Source organism: Rhea pennata, chromosome 3, assembly GCF_028389875.1.
Source record: "Rhea pennata isolate bPtePen1 chromosome 3, bPtePen1.pri, whole genome shotgun sequence".
NCBI classification, from domain to species: Eukaryota; Metazoa; Chordata; class Aves; order Rheiformes; family Rheidae; genus Rhea; species Rhea pennata.
Window position 1 is genome coordinate 69,182,995 of NC_084665.1, and position 12,454 is coordinate 69,195,448.

A 12,454-nucleotide genomic window follows, 5' to 3' on the forward strand; every position below is an offset into this window, starting at 1 on the left:
TTTTTTTTTTTTTCTGTGATAGTATTTCTAGATTTCCAGTTCTGCAAAACCAGTTGTAGATACCTGGCCCTATGGACTCTTCATGCTCAAGTATCTAGAAATGATGTATGGTTATCTTATTTCTGTGTTTGTCAAAGGCTGCAAGTTCCTTAGACACACAGACTAACAAAATAATCAGAAACAACTCTGAAATCTATGCAAATTTCCACTTGATACTGAAGTTAGGTTTTCAGTGCATTTCAGCTATATGGTTCTCATTTAGGCTGGATGTCCAGATCAGCAACCTTAAAAAGTTCCATCAAATTCAGTTTTGCTGATGGGGAAAACTACCAAAAAGTCCCTCAACCAACCAACCAAAAAACCCCTAGTGAAGTTTATCTCAGAATGAATTTTAACCTAAAATACAAGAAAGTAAGACTTTTCTCTCATACGGTCAAAAACATTTACTTAAAAAAAATGAGCCAGTCCGTTCTCTGAGTTTGTTTCAGCTTCTAGATTAAGATGCCAATAACTGGATTATCTCAAGTCATGCTAAAATATTTTACTTATGCTCTTTTAGCACTCAGAACCAGGGCACTGATAATAGTTTTCCCTAAAAAACTGGAAAATGTAGATCAGATTTAGGACACAAAACAAAAACTGCAGACATGAATGACAGTTTATTACAGTGTTTTTTTTTTAATTATTTGGAAACAATGTAAATAATCAAAAGTTATATGAGCTACATTTTGTTCTTTAAATGCACCTGCCTCATATTTCGGAGCAAGGTAAGACTGTTCTCAGAGGTTACTAAAACCACAGGGATCCTTCTGCCCTTTGAGTACCTGCTGCTGACCACAGAGCAAACTTGTGAGTATTCTGTGAAGAGAACAATTTCATCATTCCCAAGCATATAATGTGCTGTCTCTTGTTCACCATACTGGATGGCTTGCACACCATAACAGAAAGCAGCAAAAGTCAACAGCTGCATTATGTGTTATTTTATGAGGTATCCAATAGAAGGAAAAACAAAGCCCCAGTATTCCAGGTATGGAAATCAACTAATATTGAATTATCCACGAGGGTATAAAAATCCATGGACTGCATCTGAGGCTGTACAACTATGTAGACTAAAATCAGAAAATTCATTACAAATAGAAATCCAAAGCTTGGATGTTTATCTACCAAGTATCCAGACCTGCTAGGACCACACAACTATTTTCAGCCTTGACCATGACAACTTGAAAGATTTTTTTTTTCTCTCTGATTAAGGCACACCTCCTAAGCATTTCTTTTTTGTTCTGCCTATGATCAAGGCTAAATATTGCTTTATAGCTCTATCACAACTGGAGAAAATTTAGATACTTGAAATGCTGTGAGAGGGACTAGTAATTGCCTTTATCTTTAAATAAACACCTTACAGGAATACCTTCTGTAGAATTTTACCTTTTCTGTTTCAAATTCAGACTAACTACAAGCATTAAAGAAAGTAAAAATAGTGGGAAAATGTAGATTTTCTAGTTTCAGGCAACTTATAAAAAATATGAACCAAAACACATTTTACTTTTTCCAAACTAGATAACCTTCGCCTTTGTATAATTATTAATGAAAAATGTAAATGGGAAATTGACAGGTGAGAGAGAAAAATCTTGAATGGGAAGGTATTAGGATTTATTAGATGCAGATAGAAAACAAATCAGCAATTCAAACTTTGGGTAAAATTTCTGATACAAATAGATGAAAATTTAGAGAAACAACTGGGATGGATCAAGGACTTCCAAAATACGGCCCTCAGGAGACACTGAAGAAAAGCAATTTGATTAGTCCAAGAAATAGAAAACTAAGAGGTACTGGGAAAATAGTTTGCCAAAGAAGAGACAAAAAAAAATCATGTGGCAAGTGGCAAGTGCAGGAAAGACATGTAAAACATTCAGGTTGGGTATAGTGAAAGCTTTCTAGCTGTAAGAATGGTTAAAATAGTATCAAGCTAATTTGAAATAGCTGCTTAATATTCAAGCATCACTTCCTCCAAGCTCAAGTTTAGTGCATCTCTATGAGTAAGAAGTCCAGCAAAGGGGGCAGGAGACCTGCGTGGACGAGCAAGGAGCTCCTGGCAAAACTCAAACAGAAGAGGAAATTATACAGAATGTGGAAAAAGGGACAAGCCACTTGGGAGGAATGTAAGAACATTTTCAGAGAATTCAGGGATGAGAAGAGGAAGACTAAGGCCCTTTTGGAATTAAATCTGGTGAGGGATGTCAAGGATAAGAAGGGCTTCTTCAAATACATCAATAGCAAAAGGAAAACTAGGGAAAATGCTGAATGGGGTGGATGCCCTGGTGATGAAGGATATAGAGAATGGAAAATTATTGAATGCCTTCTTTGCTTCAGTCTTTAATGCAAAGGGCAGCCCTTAGGAATCCCAGAACCTGGAGACAAGAGAGAAAGTTTGGAGAAAGGAAGACTTTCCATTGGTCGAGCAGGATCAGGTTAGAGATCATTCAGGCAAACCTGACACCCATAAATCCATGGGCCCTGATAGGTCATGGGATGCACCCACGAGTGCTGAGGGAGCTGGCAGATGTTGTTGCCAGGCCACTCTCCATCATCTCTGAGAGGACATGGAGAACTGGAGAGATGCCTGACGACTGGAAGAAAGCCAATGTCACTCCAGTCTTCAAAAAGGGCAAGAAGGAGAACCCAGGAAACTACAGGCCGGTCAGACTCACCTCAGTCCTTGGAAAGGTGATGGAGCAGCTCATTCTGCATGTCATCTCCAAGCATATGGAGGAAAAGAAGGTGATCAGGAGTAGTCAGCATGGATTCACCAAGGGAAATCATGCTTAATAGATCTGAATTAGCCTTTTGTGATGTAAAGACTGGCTGGGTAGATGAGGGCACAGCAGTGGACATTGGGCACCTTGACTTCAGCAAGGCTTTCAACACTGTCTCCCATAACATAGTGCTTAGGCAAGCTTAGGAAGTGCACAAACTGAAACACAGGAAGTTTTTTTTTTTTTTTTTTTTTTTTTTTTTTTTTTTTTTTTTTTTACTGTGAGGGTGACAGAATACTGGAATGGGCTGTGGAGTCTCCCCTGGAGACATTAAAAACCCACCTGGATGTGATCCTGTGCAACGTGCTGCAGGGACCCTGGTTGAGCAGGGGGAGTGGATTAGATGATCTCCAGAGGTCCTTTACAACCTCAACCATTGTGTGATTCTGTGGAAATGCTGCTAGATTCCACCACTAAATATTTAACATATTTTACAGTAGTTCAGACAAAAATGTGTCAGAGAGAGTTTAGGTACAATGTCCAAAAGTTGGAATATGACTAAACAGTCTCTTGAGGTCTCTGCTAGCCATAGTAGTCAGAGCTTCACAGCTGCAGCTGGCAGAATCTGCATATCACTTATAGGATCACACAACAGAGTCAAGGTCCTAAATTGGCACTTATCAGAGAGTCTGCTTAGTATCTCAGAATATATATGCTTCCATGCTGTAAAGGTGGAAAAGAAAAAAAACTCCTCATACAAAACAGAAAGTATTAGTTCCTTCTGCCATTTTTTGTAAGTGCCCTTTCCTTCCTCTGTATATTTAAAATAAAAGTTCAGTCACTGGCAAAGGAATTTGGAGGTCAATAAATGTACCACACAAACACACTCATCTCATCTAGTACAGAAAATGCACTGAATTTTTAACAAGAGGGCTCCGTGGAAGTTGCAGCACCTGCAAACCATTCCATTTTCATGGGTGGGCAGCTGTCATTCTGTGTCACCCAGTATTTCAGAGTTCTGCCTCAAGGACTGTCACTGTAGGCCATATCAAGGCCTGAGAGAACTCAGCATAGAAGTTTGTCCCGCTGGAGAAAAAGGGAGGTATCACTGAGGAAAGAACAGCTGACTAAAAATGTCGAAGAAGATCCACAGAATTTCTTTTATCTCTCTCAACTGTTTTTAGATTGATGCGTCAAAAATTTCTTCTCAGCTCTACAGGCAAAATCTGCCTTGTTTAAGGAAACTCACAGACTCCTCAAGAAATACAAAAACAGGAAAGACACATCACAGCTATCTTAGTTATAATCCAGCAAGTTTGTAGTAGATAGTGGAATTCATCAGTTGTTTACAGCTAATTGTACTTTTATTATTATGTTATATTCTGTTACAGGGTACAACTAGACGGTCAAGATGACGACTGTTTATGACATCCTGATGGTTGCATTCTGGGTCAGGTGAAACCCTCTGAAAGAGGAGTCGGCTCATTTCCTATGAGCAAAAGACCATGCTCAGCAGGAACAAAACTGGAATGAAAGATGAAGCAGACTACTACCTAGCATGAAAAAATGCTTTCAGCCTGTCACACTAACGTCACTTTTAAATCAGGCCAAGTGATAGTAAAACACAAAGATACTTCAAATATCCAAAACAGACAATGCTTCTACAAATATTTACAAAGTCACAGATGAGGAACACTTGCATCTTCTTATATGGAAACCAAACGCTAGAAGCCTCTCTCCTCTCCTCTGTATTTAGTCATCCTGCTGGCAATGCGTTTATGAGGCAAGCTGTCAGGATGTTTCACACTGATGCAATTAGAGAGAACCTCTTTCTTACATCAGCTTTTATAGCCCATCTGATGCTTGAACCATTCAGTGATTCAAACTTTCCCTCTCCAATGCCTACCATAATGCTGCCTGTAAAGTTTTAGCCCTTACCTCACTACATTGGAGACTGCCTCATTTCTATTAAGCAGTATCTGCCAAACATCACTCAGAAGATCAGGTGCTATCTCCGTTAAACAGGGTGTTGTTTACAATTCCTTATATGAGAAGTAAAATGCTCTTCTTTCAGCTAGGAAGAGATGCAGTTTGTGGTTGAAGCATGTAAACATTTGTGAGTTAGGTGATCATGCCCCTCCTGAGCAGAGGCCAGCGGGAAAAAACAAGGGTGTCTCATATCGCACTAAGTTTCTACTTGTAGGCAATTGCAAGAAGTCTTTAGTATAGCCAAAGGAGTTTAGAGAGTGGCTGGGCTGTGGTTCCTACATATAACCAACTTGTATGGTATAAAGAGCAAAGCTTTGACTTATTGCAATCTGTGATGGTCTTACTACCTTATACCCACATTTTATGCATATTGGCAGCAAAATTTGCACCAGCTGCTAAGGTGCACTTGGAAGTTGTTGTCCTTCAAAACCTGCCAGCTTTCCTGAGCTCCTTTGCCCTTCAGAGCTGCCTCCCATAGAATCCTACCTAGCAGTTCCCTGAATAAGCTGAAGTCTGTTCACCTGAAGTCCACCTGAAGTATTCTGCTACTCTCATTCCTCACTTCCATTAGGATCTGAAACACCACTAACTCACAGTCCCTACAACCAAGGCTGCCATTGATTACTGCATCCTCAGATAGTTTTTTCTTGCTAGTGAATAGATCCAGCAAATATGAAGTATGGTGCAACACAACACGTCAGGAACTTAATCAGGCCTCCTTTTCAAACTTTATGCCAAATACCAAAGGCTGAGAGATTGCAATGTTTCTTCTGAGATTTTTTTTCTTTTTCTTTTTTTTTTCTTTTTTTTTCTTTTTCTTTTTTTTTTTCTTTTTTTTTTTTTGTGGGAGTAACCAAGAAAGATCTGTGGGGAAGAGAACAATTAAATAAAAAGGATTTTTCAATAATATCCCTTCTATTTTAATAACTCAAGAGAGAGTATGGGTCATAGTGACGCTTGTCACTAATAAACATACTGTTTAAGTATGTCTATTATTAATTATACAGAAATTGCTACAGGTTTCTGAAAGCAAAAGACTTAGGTACATGGTTGCACTTGCCTACAAGTAGATATTAGCCTGGAATCACATCCCAATTTCAAGCTAAAAGTAGAAAGTTATGCAAATTCCATCTTCAAACAGATTACAGCAGAGGAATAGTGCAGTGGTTCTCACATCTGCTTCACATGCTGAAGGTCCTGGATTCAAGCCCCAGAGGAACCAGAGCCAGGAAATCTTTGGGAGGTTGGACTAGATGATCTCCAGAGGTCCCTTCCAACCTTACTGATTCTGTGAAACTTGGGCTGACATTGGAGGAGATGCACCCCAGGATCCCACAGAGGCAGCAACATACCAGAAACAGGTAAAATAAGACATACTGAGTGTTATATTATAAACATTAAAAAGCTTAAACATACAATGATACACCAATGGAAGATTTTAAAATCAAATCACTTGATATTTATATTGAAAAGTAATTTGAAAAACATAAAATACATTCCACAGCTGAACGAAGTATTACATGACACACGTATTATTGAAATAAAATTCATGTACCTTGCTCATATGTTTATCAGTAAAACCTGTATATCAGAATGGATGTAGCTCAGAGAGGCTTTGATCTCTGACCTAATCCAGAGAACATGATACTTTCAAAAGCAAAACTGAACTGACATATTAAATTAGATTTAGACCAAACGCTCACAACACTAGACTTCAGAAATGTCACTAATGAATATTGAGGAGTCGAACAATCTTTTCCATCTTTACTGGTAGTGGTTTTATGAGGAATACAGTTGCTGACACTTCCTATTAGAAGGATAAGCATTTTTTAGAGAGTTAATATTCTTTATTAGTCTAATATAGCTGTAAAACGTTACATGCTTTTGCATACATAATCCCTGCTTGTTACTACATTATTGTGTAAGTATATAATTAGATCTATATCAAGCAAATGAATACTACCAGGAAAAAAAAAAAAAGGTTTACAAGCATGAGTAGGCAGAAGATGTCAGGTGGAGAAAGCTAACACTCATACTAGCAAATACAATGATAACTATATGTTCTAAAAAATAATGTGGCCTATTCCAGGAACCATCCCCCAAAAACAACACAAGAAAACACATTTGTTTCCTCTCATGCCTGTGAACATTCTTTCATTTGTCATGATTACAGGAAATGGCATAGAAGCTCACTCAGTCCTCCTGTGGCTCTATCATATTCCTGCTGGCAATATCTACAAGATACAGTGCTTGAAGGTAATGAAATCATATTATATACAGTTTAACATTCCCTGCTGGCCTTCTTGAATTTCCATGAAACAGAGCTGCAATAAAATGTAGAAGTTTATTTGGACTCTTTCACCTTCACAAACTCTCCAGGTACACATTTACTTTATGAGGCAGGTTTTAGCACATATAGAAATACCTGACACCAGTACATCAGCACCAACTCTGTGAAGGAAATCCCTTAAAAAAAAAAAAAAAAAAAAAAAAAAAAAAAAAAAAAGATTGCTCCCACAGTATTACTGGCAGCCAATTTAGTCCCTAATTGATTGGCACCTATGCAGCTGTGATATGATTTGACAAAGTGGTGCACAGACAATGTTTCATCTTAACTTAAACAGATCTAGTGCATATGTGCTCTAACCAGCCTGCTAAACTCATGGAAAGAAGTGGACAAAGGACTGCATTTCCTAACCTACTTTACTTCTGTTTAAGGGAATATTCTACTCTTAATTCAGCTCTTGCAGGGATTTTTTTTTTTTTTTTTTTTTTTTTTTACTAGCAAGTATTAGTTGCAAATTTATGATATTTAACTAGGTTTTATTCATCCAGTCTTTCTGCTGGTTGTAGAGTGAGGGAAGGCGAGGGCTAGAAAGGAATTCCAATAGCATCATAACCAAGAAAATATCAAACTTTTTATTCATTTAATAATAGCTTTTAGTAAAGGCTGCATGTTTTAGTCCTATTCAAGATCCAATTAAAGATTGGATCCTCTCTCTTAGAGGGGCTTGAATTTAGATAGGACATATAAAGCTTTTCTGAGGCTTTACAGTAATATTTCAGATAAAGCTAGGAGCAGAATAATTATGTTCCATTGAATGACAGTATAGTTATGGTTAAAAAAAAAAAAAAAAAAAAAAAAAAAAAGCCAGAGTTTTCTTTATAGGGAAGTTAAGTTTTTCCACTGAAAACCCAACTCTCTCTGTGGAGTCACTGCAACACCTATCACATAAAATATCTAGACCAGACTAGAATCACATAGTTTTACTCCTTAAGAACATTAAAAATTCTTCTATATTAATTGTATAAATTCAACATAGGCATTCAGACGGTCAGAGTAAGTTCTTGGATGATTACGCTGTATGTTAAGAAGGTTAAAAGCAAAGTCTAAAGCATATCAGCAAGAAAACTTTGCTCTACCTCAGAAGATCCTCATGGCAAATTTTAACAGATTCCCTTGAAACTCATTGTGTAAGCCTTTTTTCCAAAGTGCATGGGATAAAGGATCATCATCTTCTACCACTCATAAGAATATCTTACAGTTTCCAAGCAATGAAAATAAAAGAACCATCTAATTTGCTGCTTTTCTTTTTTTTTCTCCTAAGAGAAAGGTTTCTGATTAAGAGACAATAACATCTACCCACAGAGCAAGTACAACTGACAAGTACCAACCAAAATTCTGCTAAAATGTATTTCATGTGTGCCTTAACCATGTCCTTTCAAGGTATTTTGCATCAATATTTGAGCAAATTGTGATCTCCTCCGGATCACATATTAGTGCTTCAGCTACAACAAAGCCTTTTTGTATGCTGCATATGATCACCAGGGAATAGAAAGAATTCCCTAGTGCCTATCAGAGAAATAACATGCTTTCAGGTTCAAATGCAACTGAAACTAAGGAGGACAGAGAACATTAAAGGGAGGAGGCAGAATCTTCTAGCACCTACTTACTCATCCCTTGCCAGTATCCCTCTTGTTGATAGAATACAAATAAACCAACTTTAATCAGATAGTGAATTGCTTTTTGATTTTTGGTCCTGCTGCTTTTTGTTTCTTGCTCCAGAAGAAGGACTGCACAGTTTTTGTAAAGCAGTTGATGATTCTTGCCACCCTGAGTATGACAATCTAATGCTTATTTCCAGGCCCTTCATACTTGAAATAGTTTATCACATGTAATGTAGATCGATGAAATTCTTACACATTTTCATAAATTCAATGCATCTGCTATAATAAGAAATATTTAAATGGAAAAGATTGAATAATTCAATAAAAAGCTTATTATTTGAGGATTTTCTAAATTATACACATAAATCCAGCCCAGACTCACTTTCACTGAGATACTGTTTTAACATAACCATGTCACAACCCTGCTTGTCTTCTACCCTCAGATGAACTAGACTGCTTTATTTTGAAGCAAAGAAAAATTCTGTATCTGACTAAAATTCAACAATTCATTGTGATTACTGCAGAGTATCAAAGCATTCAATGACAATATGGAACATCAAAAGGAAAACTGGAATATATCACAGTTCCTAAGGAAGACAGGAATTGAAACACAGCTTCTCTCCTTTGAACCCTATCTTGTCACTTCTACTTATGTTGAATAGTGACTCTTCCTGCAAGTAACACCGAAAAAAAATAATGGAACCAATAACTAATTTCCAAGTTTGTACAATCAGATTGTAAGCTGTTTCTGTAAATGTGCTTCTGAATGCAGGCATGCACTGCATGAATTCTCAAATCTCTACCATCATTCACAGCTGTCATTTCCTCTCACTGGAGAAGCAAAACAGGACAACCTGGCCAACCATTTCCAGTTTCTCAAAGCCACTTTACCAATAAGGAGCCTCACAAATTTCAAGTTTATGGTTACTTTCTATCTCTGCCTCCTCCTTTGTTTCATATATGACCAGAGGTCCTTTGTGACTGCACCTTTCCACTATGACTCTCCAAGTAGTTGTAAGGAGATCAAGGCTTCAAATGTATTAACTAGGGTACATATCCTTCCAGTAGCAATGTGATAATTATAACTCAGGTAGAGCACTGCCCGAGCCTACTACTATGGTGGCAAGTAGGTCTCAGTCTTTGGAAGCGACCCAGTCTGGCAAAAACATGCCAGTAGCTGTGACACTGCAGCATGATATGTCAGCAACTTGTCGTAAAGAGCTCTTAAAAAATATCTCCTAAGTACTTCATCAAAATTACAAATATTATCTCCTGTCTGAATACAGTTGAATTGTAGAGAAAAAAACCCAGCTAATACAAACTCAACAGCTGCTGACTAGATTTTTGCAACAGCTGCTCTAGTGTTAATAAGCATTGGTATAGCAGGGGCAGTGCAGCTGAAAGGTATAGCCTTGGATATATATTCTGTTTTTTTTTTCTTTTACTGTGGAGAGGTTTAAGACTACTAGTGGTATTGAAATCAAACTCACAATTTGATCAACTCTGAGATGTGATTCTAAATAGTATATTCTGGTCAAACATTTCTAAACAAAAATATTAACGTTACGGTTAGTCTTCTAGCTGTCAACAACCTCATAACTGAAAGTAACTCTAAATTTTACTAATCAAAAGTTCATATCCCCATTCCAGGGATTATGATTCCAAATGGTTAAGTCAAAATTATGGTAGAAATATCAATAAATGCCTTCCTGAAATATTAAAATGAAATAGTAACAATAACATTTATGTCTCTGTTCAATTATATGAAGACACAAGGACTGACTCTTATCCTCTCATCTTTGGCTGTATTCTCTCATGAATATTATAACAAGAACATGAATTTGTATAATTTTGCAAAACTAAAGAAAGCTCATATTTCTATGGCAACAAAATCCCAGCATACAAGGATTATTAAAAAAAATGCAGGAGTATAAAACAATAGCAACCATCTTTTCGCTCTAGTCCAAATTAAAAGATGTCCTTAGTAAAAGTACTTTTTTCTTCACCTTGCTATGGCATTTAGGGCTAATCAATATTTACATACAGTACTGCTGAGAGTATCTCACTATATGATGATCTTAAAATCAAAATCCATGAATACTTGTGACTGCTAAAAACGCTTAAACAGTTAAACAGAGATGCAGTGTAGCTAGCAAAAAGAAATGGTTAAACCCTACTTCCGTGTTAGTGCTGTTCACCAGATAATCCAAGTATTCTTGATCTTAAGCTTTCTTATATTTCTAAAGCAGCAAGCAAAATAGCCCAGGAATGTTATTCCTGAACATTGTTACAATAGCAAATAACAAAACCCGTAACTTTTAGTCAGCTCACTTATCAAAACTGATTTTCATACCTCCTTCCACTTAACTGTTTTGCAGCATTACTATCGACGATATTGTACCAGAATGATGGCTGCACAAGTAATTCAAAACAATGCATGACATAGTACTTTGAGATCTTTCATGAAATAGAAAACTATAATGAATTTTCAAGCAGGAAAGAGCCATATAACCACAGTATCTGTTCTGCAAACCTATTCTGGCAGAAAGGATACACTATTTTTAACATCCATCAGTGTTTTTAACTTGAAAAGTGGGAGATTTTGAACAAAACAGCATGCAAATACATCAATATTTTAAATAAAATTCTTTCTACTCCAACAAAAAATGCAGGGATATACAAAGTCCAATTCTCTGCTCTTCAAAGATGGCTTATCATTTGATATAATAAACATAACAATAATATATTCTTACTTAGTATTTCACTGCATATCATGGAGACCTCTAAGGATCACATTTCAAAATAAAAGCAGCAAAAATAAACAGTTGAGTATTAAACAAAGACATAGATCTCTATAAACATGTCTCTGTATACTATAATTCACTGACACTAATCATAAAAGAAAAAAAGTCCCTTTGCATTTGGATTTCAATTAGAGGAGGGAGGAACCAAGCAGTGAATCAGAATTCCTGTGGTTTGTCCTGAATATGCTCTATTTTCAGTCAGCATAATCCATGTTTTGAATTACTTTGCCTCTGGAGCCAATGCTTTCTCATAATTAATTTCATGGCCACTTTAACCGGGCTGGTTAAGTCTTGCAGCCATCCTTCCACTAAACTTACTCATGACAAGCTAGCATAACTTTGCAAAATATCTTTGTTTTCTTTTAAAGTATTAACTTGTGTTAAATGCTAGTTAAAATGCATGCTAGCTAATATTAACTATATATATTCGCATTACAGAATAACTGCTGCTATATCTAGAACTAAGAAAAAACAAATGTCCTTCAAAATAGTCTTAAAGAATGCTCCCTCTCTAAAAATCTTTGCAGGTAGAATTATTTTTTTTCTTAAAGATCAAAGTATTTGTGTTTCTTATACACCATCTTCTATGAAGAAAGCTATGTTTATTCCTAGAAGGCTGTAGAAAGAGTTAGTGATCAAGCTAATGAGACTGGAGAGCAGAAAGGAAGAGAGAAGACAACCAAATTGATGCCTAAGCATGAGGAAGGAGAAATGGCATAGGTTTAAGAGACATTCATATGAGAATTTGTGCTTTCAACTTGAATTTGTATTAATGGGAGCTGACCATAAAAAATTTCTTTAGATACTGTGATGATAATTTAGCTCTATGAACTTTGTGGGTTTAGCATTCAAATATGTTATTTTCAGCATTTCTTTGCTTATATTTTATTTCTTTAAAAAAGGAAGAATATAACAAATATCTGTTTTCCATAAGTTATCCTGATCAGAAAAATAATTAAA

The 12,454-nt window shown here is 36.5% G+C and overlaps 1 protein-coding gene across 5 annotated transcripts in view; it reads right to left on the bottom strand.

The window, feature by feature from the left end:
- The window catches only part of LAMA2 (laminin subunit alpha 2), a 377,777-nt gene that overhangs the window by 174,133 nt on the left and 191,190 nt on the right, over nucleotides 1–12,454 (bottom strand). The gene's annotated exons all lie outside the window — the stretch shown is intronic.